At 45.4% G+C, this 18,445-nt stretch overlaps 1 protein-coding gene across 1 annotated transcript in view; it reads left to right on the top strand.

Moving 5' to 3' along the window:
* The window catches only part of LOC109416086 (aminopeptidase N), a 76,416-nt gene that overhangs the window by 50,643 nt on the left and 7,328 nt on the right, over nt 1–18,445 (top strand). The gene's annotated exons all lie outside the window — the stretch shown is intronic.

Below are 18,445 nucleotides of genomic sequence, written 5' to 3'. Positions count from 1 at the left end.
GTGAAGATGCTCGATCTTTAACGGAGCCTGTGGGGTACCTGGGCACCCCCCACAGTTTTCGTCGCTTACCGCAGGTGCGGGAAGCTGCGTACGCAGCTCCAGCGTGGGAGCTTCGGTCCACCTTCCGGCAAGCCAGCAGGTGGAGATACTGCATGGAGTGAGTCCACGAAGTCCAACATTGTAAGGACCTGAAAACGGCCTTGTTGCGGCTTCGTAAATCGATGGACGGTGCCAATCAGGAACACGCGATACTCGTGAAGACTGCAGCAGCGGCGGAACCTGTGAAAGAAAAGGATACGAAGTCTACCCAGACGGAGGCCTTCGCTTTTGCAGGTAGTCCAAAAGGTGTGGCGGATGCGACTGCTCTTGACAAGCACTTGACAAGCGGGCGAGGCAGCCAGCAGGTGAGGAGCTGTCTGACGGTGCCCGCAAGGCTAGGCGAATACTTACCACGAAGTTCGGCAGCAATGGCGGCAAGTCGGACCCCAGCCAGGTGTCCCGGAAAGCTGGGAAGGGTGGACCTGATTAGGCTGGCCCGTCCCGGGAGGATGGGAACAAGGGGTTGCAACCGTTGGTAGGCCCTCAGCAGCCACAGAGTAGGGCGAACCAAGGGGAGGACCCCCTTGGATGAAGGTAGAGCGGAAGAGGAAGAAGAATAAGAAGTACAAGCCGCGGGTAGAAGTAGCTAGGGAAACCAATCCAAGACGTAAAAGAGTAGGTGCCAAGCGCGAGAAGGCGACGCGCTCGTCATGAAGACAGAACAGTCGAAGTACTCGGACGTCTTGAAGGCGATGCGAAGCGACGTCAAGCTCGAGGGTCTAGAAGCCGACGTGCGCAGTATCAGACGTACTCGTACGGGCGAGATGATCCTGGAGCTGAAGCGCGATAAAGAGCGCAAGGACGCCGCCTACATGAGGTCGGCAGAAGAGGTCTTTCGCGAAGGAGTAGACACAGACCAACAGACGTCTCACTCTACCCACTTCCCATCGGTTCCCTTTTTAAAGGACTACTCAAATATTCTCTATTTCGTAAATGTCTCGCTCATGGCGCTCGCATCGTTTTTGCTTCTGTTTGACGTTTGCTCATTACCGCCATCTACTCAGTGGGTTTGCTAAACACCGTAATTTGCATTAGGCGATTATACTTTTGCGACGATGATTGTAATCGCACTTTGTTCCAAGCGATACGTCTGTTTGTCTGTGGAGTAAAGGTGAGGTTTCTCACACATGAGGCGACTCTGAAGGTTAAAGGCGCCGTCCACAAATTACGTAACACTCTAGGGGGAGGGCGGAGTATAGCTGAGCGTTACCGCCCATACAAAATGTTCAGGATTATCATACAAAAAAGCGTTACGAAGCCTTGAGGGGGGGGGGGGGGGGGAAGGAGGTCTAAATTAACGATTTGAGCGTTATGTAAAAAATGAATGCTGCCAATGACCTAGACGAGGTTACCGAAGTGGAAGAGCTCGTCACGGCACTGTGGCAACGGTGCGAGGTGCAGGTGGCCGCCGCAATCGTTAGACTACGGAAGGGACCGACAGGGACACAGATATCTTTGGTTCAGCTACCTGTGACGTACGTCAAAAAGTCCATTAAAGTAGGGAAGATAAAGGTAGGCTGGAGCGTATATCATCTGACGTTACACGAGCCACTGGAGGTTTGCTTCAGGTGTCTGGAACCAGAACACAAGTCATGAGACTGCAAAGTCCCTGATAGGCGCAAACTGCGCTAAAGATGCGGCGTCGTAGGCTATAAAGCACAAGGCTGCACGAGCCCACCCATTTGTCTGATCTGTATGCACTGGGAAATCCGTGGTCCAAGGAGCCGCAGTGAACAAATCACAGTGCAGGTAACGCAGCTGCACCTGAGCCATTGTGACGCGGCTCAGCAACTGCTTTGTCAGGCGGTTTCTGAGTGGGGGACGGATATCGCCATCATAACGCACCCATACCGAATACCCTCCGACACCGGCAATTGGGTCGTGGATGGGTCCAAAAAAAGGCGGCTATATGGACGTCTAGTACCTATGAGGGCTTCGTGGTCGCCAAAGAAAACGGGGTCTTCTTCCGTAGCTGTTATGCGCCTCCGCGGTGGCCGATCAAGCAGTTCACGCAAATGCTGGACCGCGTAACGACCGTGCTAACAGGGCGAAGGCCGGTGGTAACTTTAATGCCTGGGCCGTGGAATAGGGAAGCCGTTTCACGAACCAGCGGGGTCAGATCCTGCTAGAAACACTGGCCATCTTAGATGTCGACTTGGCTAACATCGGTACCAAGAGTACCTATAGTCGAAACGGAGCGGAGTCAATTGTTGACGTGACTTTTTGCTTAACAAGTAGTTCGAACTGGAGAGTAGATAAAGGTATATCGACTACAACAACAGCAGACAGCGGATAGAAGAAGAGGCGGCTAGGCCAAGGCCAAGCCCTCGCAGGTGGAAGACACCATACTTCGTCGAAGGGGTATTTAGGGAGGCGCTCCGCCGTGAGCGAAACTTACTCGGTTTAGACGGCGACGAGCTGTTAGCGGTGCTCTCACGTGCGTGTGATGCGACCATGCCTAGGCGAGTCCACCCTAGAAATGGGAGGCCACCGGCTTACTGGTGGACCGACGCGATTGCGGACCTGCGCCGCGCCTGCCTACGGGCTAGGCGGCGGATGCAGCGAGCACGATCAGAGGAAGAGCGAAACGAACGGAGGGTGGTGTTCGCCGCTGCAAAAGCCGCGCTCAAGACCGAGATAAGAGCAAGCAAAAAGGCCTGCTTTGAGGGTCTCTGTCAGAGTGTCAATGCAAACCCGTGGGGTGACGCCTACAGGATCGTTATGGCCAAGACGAGAGGTGTGATGACTCCTACAGAGCAATCTCCAGAGATGTTGGAGGGGATCATCGGAGGGCTTTTTCCGCGTCATGATCCTAGTCCTTGGCCTCCTTTCGCCGGGGACTAGGGCTGGTGACGAGGAGAGGGTCACCGATGTGGAACTTGCGGGGATAGCTAAGTCCCTTAGCGTAGGTAAGGCCCCAGGTCCGGACGGAGTTCCGAACCTGGCCTTAAAAGTAGCTATTGCAGAGGCTCCCGAGATGTTCAGGTCTGCTATGCAGAAATGCCTGGACGAGGGAGTTTTCCCAGAAGCTTGGAAGAGGCAGAGCCTGGTACTATTGCCAAAGGCGGGGAAACCACCCGGAGACCCGTAGGCATGTAGACCAATATGCTTGATTGACACGGCGGGGAAGGTGTTCGAAAAGATCATCCTTAATAGAATGTTGAGGTTCACGGAGGGCGAAAATGGTCTTTCGAGCAACCAGTACGGCTTCCGGAAGGAGAGGTCCACCGTAGACGCTATCTTGTCGGTTACAAAAACCGCCGAGAAAGCACTCGAGCCTAAGAGGAGGGGAATCCGCTTCTGCGCGGTAGTGACTCTGGAAGGAATGCGTTTAATAGCGCCAGCTGGTCTGCTATTGCCGATGCGCTCTTGCGTCTGGGGATACCGGAGTACTTGTACAAGATTCTCGAAAGCTACTATCAGAATCGCGTACTAGTTTACGACACAGAGGTGGGTCGGAAGTGCTTTCACATAATCTCAGGAGTCCCGCAAGGTTCCATCCTGGGCCCGGTGTTATGGAATGTCATGTACGACGAGGTGTTGAAGTTAGAGTACCCAGTGGGAGTGGAGATTGTCGGATTTGCCGACGACATTACGCTCGAAGTCTACGGTGAAACGATCGAGGAGGTGAAGTTGACTACCGACCACTCGATAAAAGTTGTGGAGGCGTGGATCCGGTCCAGGAAACTGGAGCTGACTCTTCACAAAACAGAGGTGACGGTTGTCAACAACCGCAAGTCGGAGCAGCAGACGGAGATCAGTGTAGGAGAGTGCACTATCCTGTCAAAGCGCTCCGTCAAACACTTGGGCGTGATGATCGACGATAAGCTTACCTTCGGTAGCCACGTCGATTATGCCTGTAAAAGAGCCTCCACAGCTATTGTGGCACTGTCCCGGATGATGTCCAATAGCTCTGCGGTGTATGCCAGTAAGCGCAAGCTTCTGGCTAATGTTGCTACGTCCATACTTAGGTATGGCGGTCCGGCGTGGGGCACCGCGCGGCACAAGAGGCATACACAGGACTGCCAGGATGGCCTCTATGGTCAAATGGCAGCGCGCGTGGGACAGTTCCACCAAAAGAAGGTGGACCCATAGGTTGATACCGAGGGTAGATAGTTGGATTAATAGGCGCCATGGGGAAGTTACATTCCACCTGACACAGGTTCTTACAGGTCATGGTTGCTTCCGACAGTATCTACACCGTTTCGGGCATGCGGATTCTCCCGAATGCCCAGTGTGCAATGGTTTAGAGGAAACGGCGGAACACGTTTTGTTCGTGTGCCCGCGTTTTCGCACAATGCAAGACCGCATGCTTGCCACATGTGGGGAGGACACAACTCCGGACAACTTGGTCCAAAGGATGTGTAGGGATGAGGTTAGCTGGAATGCCGTTTCAACGGCTATTACCCATATCGTCTGGGAGCTACAGAGGAGGCGGCGCGTGGACACGGAGAATGGCTAGTCCAGATGCAGTACAAGAAGTGGTCCAGGGGTTTGAAGTCGGCTTCGTAGGTCATACCGGTGCCCTGCGGTCGAGATCGACCCTTACAGCGATTAAGTGGCCGCGGAGAGGAAGTCCCGGTAGCGGTGCTGTCGTGGCGTCGGTATACTGGGTTGGATCTGAGCCCGTGGTTGGAAAGGGGTTTTCGGCAAGGGTCGGGGTAGTTGAGACCCTGCTGTCTGCAACCTTCGGGTGCATCTGATAGGGCCTGAAGGGTAGTGATACCCTTCCTTTGCGGGCAGGTCAGATCGGGTTGCACGTGGGCATCAGTTCTTGATGTCTGCTAAGCAGTTGGGTGCGGACGGGGTTGACCCTGCCCGCCTTCCGAGGACAAAGGGAGTGGCGAAGACCACTCGGGAAACTGGCTAAGCGCCAGCATGCTACCGTGATGGACTCTCCAGAGCGAGTCATCGATGTTCGTTGCTGCTAGGCTACGGCAGCTAACCTTGTGGGTGCGATATGCACTAGCCCCTCTCTGAAGCAATACCTTCTTGGTGGTTCCGGAGAGACGTCGGGTTTGGCGACCATAGGAATGTGTTTTAGTGGGTCGAAGAGAGAGTAGTCCTGGCTTTTCCTAGTGTTGTAGAAGACGGCCTTAACCCCATACTACCCTAACCTTCCTGCTAGGGTGTCTGTTGAGCAGATTTATCCCCCTATGGTTTAGAAGAAAAAAAAAGAGGGGCCACATCGAGCACACCCTCGTCCGGAAACGTTGTCTCGAGATTCTGCGCGTATGCGGTGGCGACATCCGGTTGCTTCAGTCGCTCTAGATCGTACCGGGGCGGCCGCCGGTACTGTACATTGTTAATAACGAAGAGTTTTGGGCGCAGTTTAACCATCACCAGGTAGTGATCAGAGTCGATATTAGCGCCACGATAGGTCCTGACGTCGATAATGTCAGAGAAGTGCCGTCCATCAATTAGAACGTGGTCGATTTGCGATTCCGTTTGTTGTGGTGATCTCCAGGTGTAACGATACGGGAGGCTGTGCTGGAAAAAGGTGCTACGAATGTTCTTGGAGGCGGCGAAATCGATGAGGCGTAGGCCATTTTCGTTCGTCAGCTGGTGGGCGCTGAACTTTCCAATAGTCGGTCTGAATTCCTCCTCCTGACCTACCTGAGCGTTTAGATCCCCTATGAAGATTTTAACATCGTGGTTTGGGCAGCGGTCGTACTCGCGTTCGAGCTGCGCGTAAAATGCGTCCTTGTTATCATCAGTGCTTCCGGAGTGAGGGCTGTGCACGTTTATAATGCTAATGTTGAAGAATCAGCCCTTGATCCTCAACCTGCACATTCTTTCGTCGATCGGCCACCAACCGATCACGCGCCTCTGCATGTCGCCCATCACTATAAAAGCTGTTCCCAGCTCACGTGTGTTGCCGCAACTCTGGTAGATGGTATGATTACCTCTAAACGTTCGCACCATGGATCTTGTCCAACACACCTCCTGCAGCGCTACGATGCCGAACCCGCGGCCCTTCAGTAGATCGGCGAGTATGCGGGTGCTCTCAATGAAGTTGAGAGATCGGCAGTTCCACGTACCGAGTTTCCAATCGCAAGTCCTTTTTGTTCGCTGGGGTCGTTGCCGTTTTTCTTGGTTCGTATTATTCTGTTGCTGATTTTCCGCTACAATGGTTTTTTTTATGGATGGCTCGTAGGGCCTGACACCAACCCCCTACTTTCCGGAGGACCATAGTGCACAGTTGAGCTTAGTGTGCTTCCCTGGCACTCGAACGTAGATCAGCCGCCCCTAACATGATGATAAGACACTGTTGTGAGCCGTTCCTCCTGGAGAACAGACGCTCAGGTTTGCCGAAGCAAACCACCCCCCCCTCCCCTTCCCAGTCAGCCTACGACCAAAGTTCCCACCGGAGTCGATTACCCGAACTTTCCTAAGGCTGCTCATAGTTTCCGGCCGGTACCGCGTGGAGGTAGGGATAGGAGTTGCTGGGCAGAGGCTAGTGGATCACAATGGGATCTGAATTGCGCAGCATACCCAGCCTTTACCGTGCCCTACGGCTCGTACGTATAATTATTAATGGAGAGCCCCATAATCCTTGAAGTCAATAGATTCAGAGAAGTGGCATCCATCAATCAGAATTTCATCGATTTACGTTTATGTTCATCGTGGTCATCTTCAGTTGTAGCCATAAGGAAGACTGTACATGGAGTTAGTGTTATACATTGCAATATTCTTGGAGAAGACAAAATCAATCAACTGTCTGCATCATCTGAGCAAAAAAGGCTTCATAAATTATGTTATATGTACACATTGCTATTCGTTTGGCATAACTTTGAACAACAAATGCCCGTTGGCCATTGTAATTCAACTGATGATGTAATCCATATGCAGAATATAAATTCTGCTCCATCATCGCATTGCTGCTGGCATTATCCCAAACTTGCACCTTTCATCGCTTTTTTGTGACCCATCTTTCTGCAAATGCAAAAAAAAACATCACCCTTTCTCAAGTGCTTGTGTTACTTGCTGCTACCTACACCCATTCTGCCGCGCTTTTAGTAATTCGCATTCCAACCATGCCTGATGATGGTGCTTGCTTCGATCGCTTAGTTTAGTTCGCGCGCGTTTCTGTCCGAAGGCAGGGCGTCGTCGTCGAGACGTGCTGCTCGCTCCATCATCCATACCATTGACCGCGTGACGACGGTTTGTCGCTGTCGGTCGGTCGGTCGGTCGGAGGTGCATCCCGTCGTCGCAGTCGTCGAACGGTTATCTGTATCGTCCGTCCCCGCACTATTGATATTCTTTTACATGCGAAGCGGAGTGATAAAAGACAACTTATCACCTAGCTAGGAGTATTTTGTGGTGTTGTCACCGGTCGGTCGTCGAGAGACACAGCGAGAGAGAGTGCTCAATCTAAGACAATAATTGCCGTGCAAACCAAGGTACAAATAATTGCTCGCTTGAGTGGGTTTGCAGTAGACTTGTCTCGGCTGTCGACACAATTAGCAGTTTACAAATGGACCGGTGGCAGGTCAACAGCTATCGTCAACATCGCCGTTTGTTGTGCATCGTAGTGGCTGCGGTGGTGTTTGCGGGGGGTGGCGGTGTGTGGGGACAGGAGCAGCAGGATCACTTCCGATTGCCGGCGAGCACGGTTCCGATCGGATACGACGTTCAGCTGACGGTAGATTTGGACCAGTTCACGTTTTTCGGGACTGTGCAAGTATCGCTGCGGGCGAATAACGTTTCCAGTCATGTGACTTTGAATGCCAAAGAGCTGGACGTGTCGAATGTGAAGCTCTCGGAGGACACTACTGGGAGGCAGCTGGCGTTGGTCGTGTACGTGATGCAAAATGATTCCGAAATGGTGCGGTTCAATTTTGATTCGGATCTTCTGCCGGCGCACACCTACCGGCTGTCGATTGACTTCGCTGGGAACATCACCGACGACTTGAAAGGGCTGTACAAAAGCTCGTACTATCGTGGAACAGAGGAAAGGTTGTATGCACTAATGGAACACGATAATCATCTCTATGACAGTGGTTTTCAAACGGGGTGGAATTGCATCATTTTGTGGGGGTGAATCAGACACGAAAGAGTTCTTTGGTAGAGTGCCTGTTGAAATGCTGAAGTTTATTCTTTTATCGATTCGATCTCTTTTATCCCTTAAAATGGCAGAACGGTTAAATTTTTTTTTTCTAAAATCAAGATCTCAGTAGTTTTTTAAGCTTTTCAGCTGAAATTTGGTATAAATCAAGGGGATTAGTTGTCCTATACGATGTATTGAAGGACATCCCCCTGTAGCCTACCCCCTTTTGATGGGGTGTCGAAATAGGTTTTTTTCGTATTATTCGCAGTGAAATGGTTTACATTTATGTTTTTCGTCATCGAAAGTAAGGTTACGGAGATCCTTGATGCCCCATTTACTGTGGTTATCACGTCCAATAAACCTAGACCACCCCAAGGCCTCCAATACGTTATGAAATTTAAGTCATATGCTCTGTAGGCACCTGAATGTAACTAATGCAATAGATTTATGGGAAAGTTATGAAGTATACTCTTAGAGCCGCAAGTCATAAGCGAGCTGCTGTTTCCGGTATATTTGGATGTTCTAGAATATCCAAACTATCCTGGAGTTAAGACTTATATGGTCAACAGGATCTACCGCAACTCCAATTCAATATAACTTTGCGGCTTTTGACCGTTATGTTCCGAGTTGCTTTGTAATTGAACGAGCAGTGCTTTTCACGGTTTTGGGACATTTTAAGGATTGCAGAATGTCCTGAAGTTCAGGACTTTCAAGTTCTACAAAATCTACCACAATCGGCATTGAATTTACGTTAGCGGTTATCGGTCATTGTTCTCCATGGTACCGTAATCCGGGGTAACATTGATCAGAATTTTCGATCTTTCTTGCATAATTCTCTTGTTAAAGCAAACGTTACATGTTTTATATTTTCAAAACAAGTACTGGCCCTCTGAGTATGTGTTAAGCTACTCGAAAAAGTATTGTAAAACTTTAAAACATGTTTAAATAGGTTTTTTAATCTAATTTTTGATTTTGTTGATTTGGGGTAACATTGATCATGTCAATGATCAATGTTCATTTGTGTTGAAGATACCCTTACCTACTAAATTCGGGGTCACTGATTTCGAATATGTTGTTCAAACTTTTACAAGTTATGTACTTTTTAAGTTATTTTAGGATTAAAATTCTCTAAACCACGATTAACGCTTAAAAATAGGCAATGTCTTAAGGAATTGATAGCCGACTTTTTATAAATCGTATATTTTACTGAAAAAGAACATTTTCATAAAAGTTTCGTTTATTTAATCCAACTCTAGGATATCATATTGAAGTAATACAGTGATTTCAAACCTTTAGATACAATATTCACGCCAAGCATGAATGTTTGACGATGTATCTCATTGCGTTAAGAAACACAGTTATGGAAAAATCGATTTATTTCAATGTTTATGAAATTCAATTTTCATGAAATGCATGTAATTTAATAGCTAAATGATAGCAGATTACGATATACCATTCGATAGCATAAACTGATTCAATGTAAAATGCTAGTTGGAACATTTCCTGAGGTGGATCATGCCGATCAATGTTACCCCGGATTACGGTACTCCGAAAGGTTACGAGAAAACCATTCTGAGGTTGTACGACATTGTAAGGTATGCAGAATGTCCTGGAAGACATTCATGTTCTACAGAATCTACCCCAATCCCCTTGCAATCTTCGTTAGTAGTTATAGGTCATTGTTATCCATGGTACTCCACAATATTACGAGACAATCGTTCTGATGTTGTACGATATTGTAAGGTACGAAAAATGTACTGGAGTTCAGGACATTTAAGGCCTGCAGAATCTACTGCAATAACAATGTAATCTACGTTAGCGGTTATCGGTCCTTGTTATCCATGCAACTCCGAAATATTACAAGCAAATCTTTCTTAGGTTGTGCGACATTGTAAAGTATGCAGAATGTCATGTAGTTCAACACATTCAAGTTCAACAGAATCTACCGCAATCCCCATGCAGTCTACGTTAGCGGTTATCGGTCATTGTTATCCATGCAACTCCGAAATATCACAAGCAAATCTTTCTTAGGTTGTGCGACATTGTAAAGTATGCCAAATATTCTCGAGTTGAGACCATTCTAGTTCTACAGGATCTTCCTCAATCGCCATTCAATCTACGTTAGCTGTTATCATCCTCTGATATCCATGATGATCCACAACCTTACATGAAGCCCTTCTTTCGGTAGTCCGATATTGTTGAAGTTTGCTATATGTTCTGAAGTTCAGGACTTTCAAGTTCTACAACATTTCTCATAATCACCATGCAATCTACATTTGCGGCTTACAGTCATTGTTCTTCTTGGTACTCATTCCGTAATGTTACGAGAAAATCTTTATAAGGTTGTATGACATTGTAAGGTATGTAAAATGTACTGGAGCTCAGGACTTTCAAACTCTACAGAATCTACCTCAATTGCCATTGGATCTACGTTTGAAGTTATTGTCCTCTTATATCCATGGTGCTCCCCAACCCAATGAAAAAAAAAATATTGTAACGTTTGCTAAATGTCCTGAAATTTAGGACGTCTGAGTTCTACTAAATCTACCACAATCACCATTCAACCCTTGCTTGCGAATTGCGGTCATTGTTATCCTAGGTACTTCGGTTGTAAATTACTACTTGAAGTATCTACGCAGATAAAAAAGTTTTCGAACATGTAGTATTTTCGTCTTTTGAACATGAGCGTTTACTACATGCTTGTAGAGCAGAACTATCAAACATTTTTTTGACTCAAAGCAAATCATTTACAGTCAGGTCTTTTTTTACGCGGTTTTCATTTACGCGCCCGCGTAAATGAACACTCCATACAAAATTTTTTTTCATCGTCTTATTTATGCATGATTCGTCGAGAAATGGTGAGACTTTTAATACGCGGTTTTTCGAATTTTGAACTGAGTTTTATTTTTACGCGGTACGTATCCCCCGCGTAAAAAAAACCTGACTGTACGCGTAAAACGTCAGATTTTTCCAGCAAAAAAATCTCGTGATTCCGCGGAGAAGTTGCAAGTTTCTTCGGATGATTATTCGGAAAAGAAGCATATTCTCCAACTATCGTGAGCTTTCTGAGGGTTCATCCTGGGATTTCTACAGGAGTTGTTCCCAGGACATTTTTCAGGTGTTGTTGCGAGATTTCTCCAAAAGTTTCTACCGGGATTCCTGTTGAATTATTTTCCTCAATTCTTTCCAGTGATCCTCCTGGGGGTTTCTCAAGAGTTTTTCCCGAGATTTCTTCCAGAATTTATACAGAAATAATTCCTGGGATTCTCGCTAAAGTTCCTCTCAGGACTTTTCAGGAGTTCATCTTCCTTTCTTAGGAGGTTTTCGCGGAGCTCCTCCTGGAATCCCTCACGAGATTTCTGCCAGGGTTCCTTTTTCACTGCCATCAAGAAATAATCAAGAGCTTTCGTGTAGTTTTTCTGGATTATTTTAAAAAAAATCTCGTGAGTTTTCTCTTGAAGTTCCACTTGAGATTCCCTTTGGAGTTTTTCCCAGAATACATCTTAGAAGATACTTTCCAATGTTGCTTGGAGTTTTTTAGAATTTATCCTGGACTTTCTGCAAATATATCTTCCAGGGAGTTCCTTTTGGGATTTCTTGTTGTGTTCTTCCCGCGATTTATTTCTGTGTTTTATCCATGCTTCTCCATCGGGTCTCCAGTTAGCCTAGTGATTAAGGCTATGGATCGCCAATCTGGAGACGGCGGGTTCGATTCCCGTCCCAGTCGGGAAAATTTTCTCGACTCCCTGGGCATAGTGTATCATTGTACTTGTCTCACAATGTACAAATTCATGCAATGGCAGGCAAAGAAAGCCCTTCAATTAATAACTGTGGAAGTGCTCAAATAACACTAAGTTGAAGCGAGGCAGGCCAAGTCCCAGCGGGGACGTAGCGCCATAAAGAAGAAGATGAAGATCCATGCTTCTCTTAGTAGTTGTTTTCAAGACTTCTTGCAGTAATTGTCTTCAGATTTCCCTTAGAGATTTTCTTTCCTGGATTACTTCTAGTGTTATACCCTGAATCCTTACTCAAGCTGCCCCGGGATAATTTTGGGTGTCCTTTTCGGGATTTCTCTCATTAAAACTTTGGTAGTTCTTGCCCAGATTTTTCACGAGTTGTTATCGGAATTTCCTGGAACCTCTTTTAATACCAGGGAGTGCATAAATTGAAACAGGGTAGAAAAGAGGGAATTTAAATGGTTTTGCCCCTGGGCGTTTGAGAAGGCAACAAGGGGACTTTCTGGGATTTTAAGCGAGCCTGAAAGGAGGGGGTTTCTGGGTTGTTTTGGGGGGCTTCAGGGGAGAAGGCTAAATTAAAATTTCAGCAAGTTTTAGGAAAGCCAGGGAGATTTCAAGGACTCGAGATTTGTTTAAAAAATTTAAAGCCCTTTTGGAGTCGCTGTTCAGATGAGAGCGATTCATGGACCTACCAGAGTGGGACCTGACATTCCCTAAAACGCTAAACACCCCTGAAACCCTCCAAATCATCCTAAATCAACCGGCGACCCCCAGAAACCCCCTAAAATGCCCCTAAATTCACCTGAGACTCTGGAACACCTCTGAGAACCCACTTAGACTACCTGAAACACCCCTCAAATACCCTGAACCCTCCAGTAATATCCTGAATCCCCTGGAGCTCCCTAAAACTCCTACAAGACCCCTTAAAATCCTTCTGTGTCCTCTGAGATGCGCTGATAAGCACTTGGGACACTCTGAGCCCCCTGAGACTCCCGAGACTTTCTGGAGCTCCCTGGAATCCTTTAAAATGCTTCTGTAACACCCTAAGCACAGACAAATAGACGTCTCACTATACCTATTTCCTATCCTTTTACTTTTTAACGGATGATTCAAAATTTAATATCAAAATTTAATATTCTGTAGTTTACAAATCTCTCGTTCATGATGTTCGCATCGTTTTTGCTCCTGTTTGACGTTTGTACACTACTGCCATCTAATCAATGGTTTGCAAAACACTGTGTAATTAGGATTAGGCGATTATGTTTTCGTGACGATGATTTCAATCATTTCAAGTGATTCGTCTGTTTGTCTGTGCCCCAAGAAACCCTCTGAAACTCCTCTGCATCCTCTTGAAAATCTTTTGAATTCTGGGACCACCTAATATGCACCGGAGACCCCTTGAGCCCTCTGCGATACCCTGATATGCCCTTGATACTCCCTGAGCCCCAAGAGACCCCCCTGGAACTCCCTGAAATCTCTTAAAATATTCCTGTAACACCCCAATCCTCTGAAACTCCTCTGAAATTCCTCTGATTTCTCCTGAGATCACCTAATACGCCCCTGAGAAAATGGCCCTAAGATCTCCTCTAGAAACGCCTCAGGAACCCCCACCCTGAATTTTTCTGAGAACTCTTGAAAACCTTGTGAAACCATCTGCGATACCTCTACTCGAAACCACCTGGAACTCCTCGAAATGCCTGGTGAATCTTGCCCGGAACTCCGAAAAGAACTGCTTTAGAAATAACAAGAGGAACTACAGAAGAAATTTCGAGAAAAATTGCTACATCTAAGAAAAACTATAGGCAGTAAACATGGGTGGAAATATGAGGGAACTTCAAGAACTCTCTGGAAAGCTGTGAGAGAAATCTCCGAAGCAACTACGGGAGAAATCTGGCGAGAAACTCCAAGGTAAGCCCAGAAAATTGTTTGAGAGAAATCCCTGGAAGAAGTGTACAAAAGCATCGCAAAAACTCTGGAAAACTGTTGGAAACCCAAGCAACCAAAAGTTCGGATAAAACAGCATGTTTGGGCTTGATCAGCTATTCAAAGGAAGATGAATAGCGTTCTATACAGCTAACATTTTAAGTAGTTAGCCGAACTTGAGTTCACACAAAGTACACATGTGCCGCTGAAAGGAACGCTATTCAGCCTAAAAATAAGCTTCCGTAAAATGAAAAAAGGTGCTTAGTCCTCAAAGGTAATTTTTGATTGAGAGACATTAGCATATGTGGAATCCTAATTGACTAATATCTTGAAATTTATTTTTGATGTTTTTTACTTACTGGACTTGAACTCGGGTTCTCCTCGTTGAAAGCCGGCGCCTTACCAGTACTCCATGTTTGGATTGTTAAGCACTGAGGGATTTAACTCAATGTGCTGATATCATTTATTGGTGCTCAATCAGGTTCGCGTGTGAACTTTCTCTGAACTTGAAATCCTCTGCGAGACAAACTTTTTGAAGCCAAAAGTTCGGAAGAAGTTAACGTGGAACTTGTTTGACATTTTCAGTTTGTTTTGGTTCGCAGTTTAGGCAAGTGCAAAGCAATAAATTAGTGCCAGTGTCGGTAATTCGGAAAAGATTATAAGTTTTCAGTGACTACGATCGTGTCGATCACCGGTGCGCTGGCACGACAAGTGAGACAAAATGAAAAAGATCCAGCAAAACTGGAAGACTTTCACCGTAGCCGAAACAAAAATCCGGCGGAACACTGGGTGAAGCAGTTGCTCGCTGAGAGGGCAGACTTTCAGCCACACAATACGGATTTTTTCGTGGATTTCAAGTAAGTACGTTGAAATATAATAGTGAAACTAAGTGTACTTGTGAAATTAACACAAGCTGTGGCTGCTGAGCTCGATTGCTGAGTGCTTTAATTAAATGTGAACTTTTCCCGAGTTCCGCTGTCTCCGAAGTTCATGTGAAGTTCACTTTTGGTACGGTTAATATTTGAACTGTTTGAACTGTTTTTAAACTTTAGTGGCACGCAAAAGTTCAACATGAGTTCGGTTAAAATTTGATTGAACTCTGCCCTAGAGTTCAAAGTAAGTTTTTTTTTTGAACCTTTTTTCGACTTCAATGTCGTTTGTAAGAGAAGTCAAAAGCTTGTACATGTACTTCCAAGATCATAAACAATACCTGAGTAACTTTTTGGAGAATCAAGTTCAACGAAACCGAAATTGAACCAAATTTGAACTTCTGAGTTCGTTCTTCAAGTGGTATCCGAACTTTTGGCTGCTTGGGAAGTGATGAAGAATTTTGTTAGGGTCTCCGGAAGAAATCACCCGAGAACCTCTGGCAGAAATCCCGGGAAGTGGTGTTGCAGAAAACTCCTTCAGTAGAAATTCTAGTAGATATCCCAGAAACAACTCTTAGAAGCCTGGGAAGGAACACCGAAAAATACCTGAAAGAACTTTTCAAAGCAAGCAAAGTAGAACGTGCCTCTAGAGCCGACCTACTGATACCTGAAAGTAGTTGTTACTCCGTGATTGACCAGAACAATCGAAGTTGCATAGAGATCCAATGAATGGTTGTGCGGTGCACAATGTGGGCAGATCCGGACGGGGAACGGAACCAGAGAAGGGCAGCCCCAATTTGCCACTGGCTAACATCAACAGGCCAGGAAAGTTCAGTTGAACCCGTGTGCAAGTCGGTCCGGTATCCACTACAGGTTACCGGAAAGCTCTGATCGTGGAGCGGACCGATGGGGCACTGAAAATTCCTTATTGGTGCTCCAGCAACGACTGTTCGGTTGGCACCTTCTGGAGTATTAGTCTGTCCGTGTGCAGTCAAACCGGTATCCACAATCGATTACCACTGGTGGGGTCGAGTTGTGGAGCGGTCTGAAAGAACAGCACTAATTCTCCGGGATTTGCTCGGTTGAGCGGTGGACTGTATCTTGCAGGCAGGCAGCAGCGAGCGGTCACTTCGCTTCGTCAGTGGAGGCAGGACTGATGGCTTCTCGGTGGGAAAGGAAAACTCCGGGTGGCTTCGCTTTGTAGACGATGTTTATTCGATGACGTTCAAAATAAAACTGATGCGCTCTGCGCTACATGACTTACTTATATACTACAAAATACAGTAATGTGTGACAGTAACTACTACAAAATAGGCTCCTCCCCTTTCAGTGGGAATGACAAGATAAAACAAAAACAACAAAAAATGACTGGTCTGGAGAACGGGAGAAGCTTCTAGAAGGGTTTTACTTTTCTTAAGACTAATTAAGACTTGGGCATCAAAAACCACGGGATCGCAAATTAATTGCAAACGGTTATATTTGGATGCATTCAAATACTCCTTTGTTTTGGCTTGCGAACTGTGAAGTGAGTCTATTATGGGCAAGTGAGATGCAAACACTCACAATATTGCTGGCGTTTTCAACACCGTAAAGGTAGTGCACAATGACTAAGGTAGGGGTGACTGGGGACAAATGCTCCTACATCAGTAAGTAAAGATATTAAAAGTTTTTATTTATTTTATTGTGTATACGTTTTTTATTTTCTTGACACTACAATTCAATTAAATATATTCTAATTATTCTATACTTTTTTGTTTTATATATTTATTATTAATATTTTTATTTATTTATTTATTTAATTTTATTGTGTGTGTGTGTGTGTGTGTGTGTGTGTGTGTGTGTGTGTGTGTGTGTGTGTGTGTGTGTGTGTGTGTGTACGTGAGTGCGAGTGTGTGTGTGTGTGCGAGTGCTTTTGTGTGTGTGCGTGTATTATCTTAAGTTAATATAGTAGCAAAAGACCAAAGCATAGGGCTAAAGTAACTCTAAAAACCTACAAGAAACTAGTGATATCGTGATGATCATTGATCAGTACGTAAAAATCCTAGGATTGAGTGGAGTTAAGAGGACAGAGAACCCTATTATGCTTGGCCAGACTACAAGTTCTGTTGATCTAACGTGTAAAAATCAACAATTATTGGATCCTAACGATTAAAATGCAAACTAAAAATTTACGGTTCATCCAAGTAAATCTTCATCACGCAAAGGGAGCAACAGCTGTACTTTGCAAAAGATTTGCTGAGAGTAAACTGGATATAGCTTTTATCCAGGAACCATGGACGAACAATTATAGGATAATGGGAATTCATACAGATTCCTCCAAATTAATATATAAAGTAGGGCAGTTACCACCAAGATCTGCAATTTTAGTGAATGGGACTGTGAATGCTGTTCCAATTACACAATTTATTAATCGTGACATTTTTGCAATTATGATGGAAGTACCAACAATCCACGGGAAAACGGAAATTTGTGTAGCTTCGGCATACTTTCCGGGAGATGTGGATGATGTACCCCCACCAGAAGTAGCAGCTTTTGTCTCTTATTGCAGAAAGCTAAATAAAGCTTTCATCATTGGTTGTGATGCAAATGCTCATCATACGATATGGGCTAGCACAGACATTAATAGTAGGGGAGAACACCTCCTAGATTTCATTTCAAGAAATGAAATCGATTTATGTAACAGAGGCGATAAACCTACCTTTACAAATGCTATTAGGCAGGAAGTTTTGGATTTGACATTGTGTAGCCCTACACTCTCGGAAAAAATCAAAAATTGGCATGTGTCAGATGAAATTTCTTTATCTGATCACAAGCATATACTGTTTGAATATGAGGCTGGCTGTCAACTCATAAAAACTACTAGAAATCCCAGGAAGACTAACTGGGATATGTACACCTCAAAACTTTTATCGGGAATGGATAACTTAAATGCCATTCAAAATTCTCGTCATGGGCTTGAAGAAAGCGCTTCGACACTTTCGAGCATAATTAAACAGGCTTTTCATGACAGTTGTGCACCAAAGAAACGCTCTTCAAATAGAGATGTTCCTTGGTGTAATAGTAACTTGCAAAAACTGCGACAGAAAACCCGGAAGTTATTTAACCGGGCTAAAAGAACACAACAGTGGGAACAATACAAAGAGTCCCTCACAATTTATAACAGAGAAATTCGAAGATCGAAGAGGATAAATTGGAGGCACACATGTGAAAACATTGAAAGTACTCCGATTGTTGCTAGATTGCAAAAAGTCCACGCTAAAGATCATTCTATAGGTCTTGGAACTCTAAAAAAAGAAGATGGTTCTTTTACAAAGAGCTCCGAAGAAATCTTGGAAACAATGATGAAAACACACTTTCCGTGTTCCATTGTTGCTTTCACTGAAGACCAGAATACATCTGTATCGCAAACTGAGGCCAATGAAACCAGGAGATATATTCATGAAGATGATGAATCAACTGTGTTAGAAGGCACCAGGAGTGATGCATGCATTCTGGGCGATCAAATTATTACTGAACAAAAGGTTAAATGGGCAATTGATTCCTTTGAACCCTTCAAAGCTCCGGGTAGGGATGGAATTTTTCCTGTACTACTCCAGAAGGGTAAAGAAATCTTAACACCTATTTTAACCAAGTTGTTCCGATTAAGCTTATCACTAAGCCATATCCCTACAGCTTGGAGAGAAGTGCGAGTCACTTTTATCCCAAAGGCAAATAAGAAGGATAAATCATCACCAAAACCCTTCAGACCCATAAGTTTATCGTCCATT

Source organism: Aedes albopictus, chromosome 1 (assembly GCF_035046485.1).
Source record: "Aedes albopictus strain Foshan chromosome 1, AalbF5, whole genome shotgun sequence".
NCBI lineage: Eukaryota > Metazoa > Arthropoda > Insecta > Diptera > Culicidae > Aedes > Aedes albopictus.
Note: the sequence above shows the minus strand (reverse complement) of the source record. Positions and strands in the feature narration are given on the sequence as shown.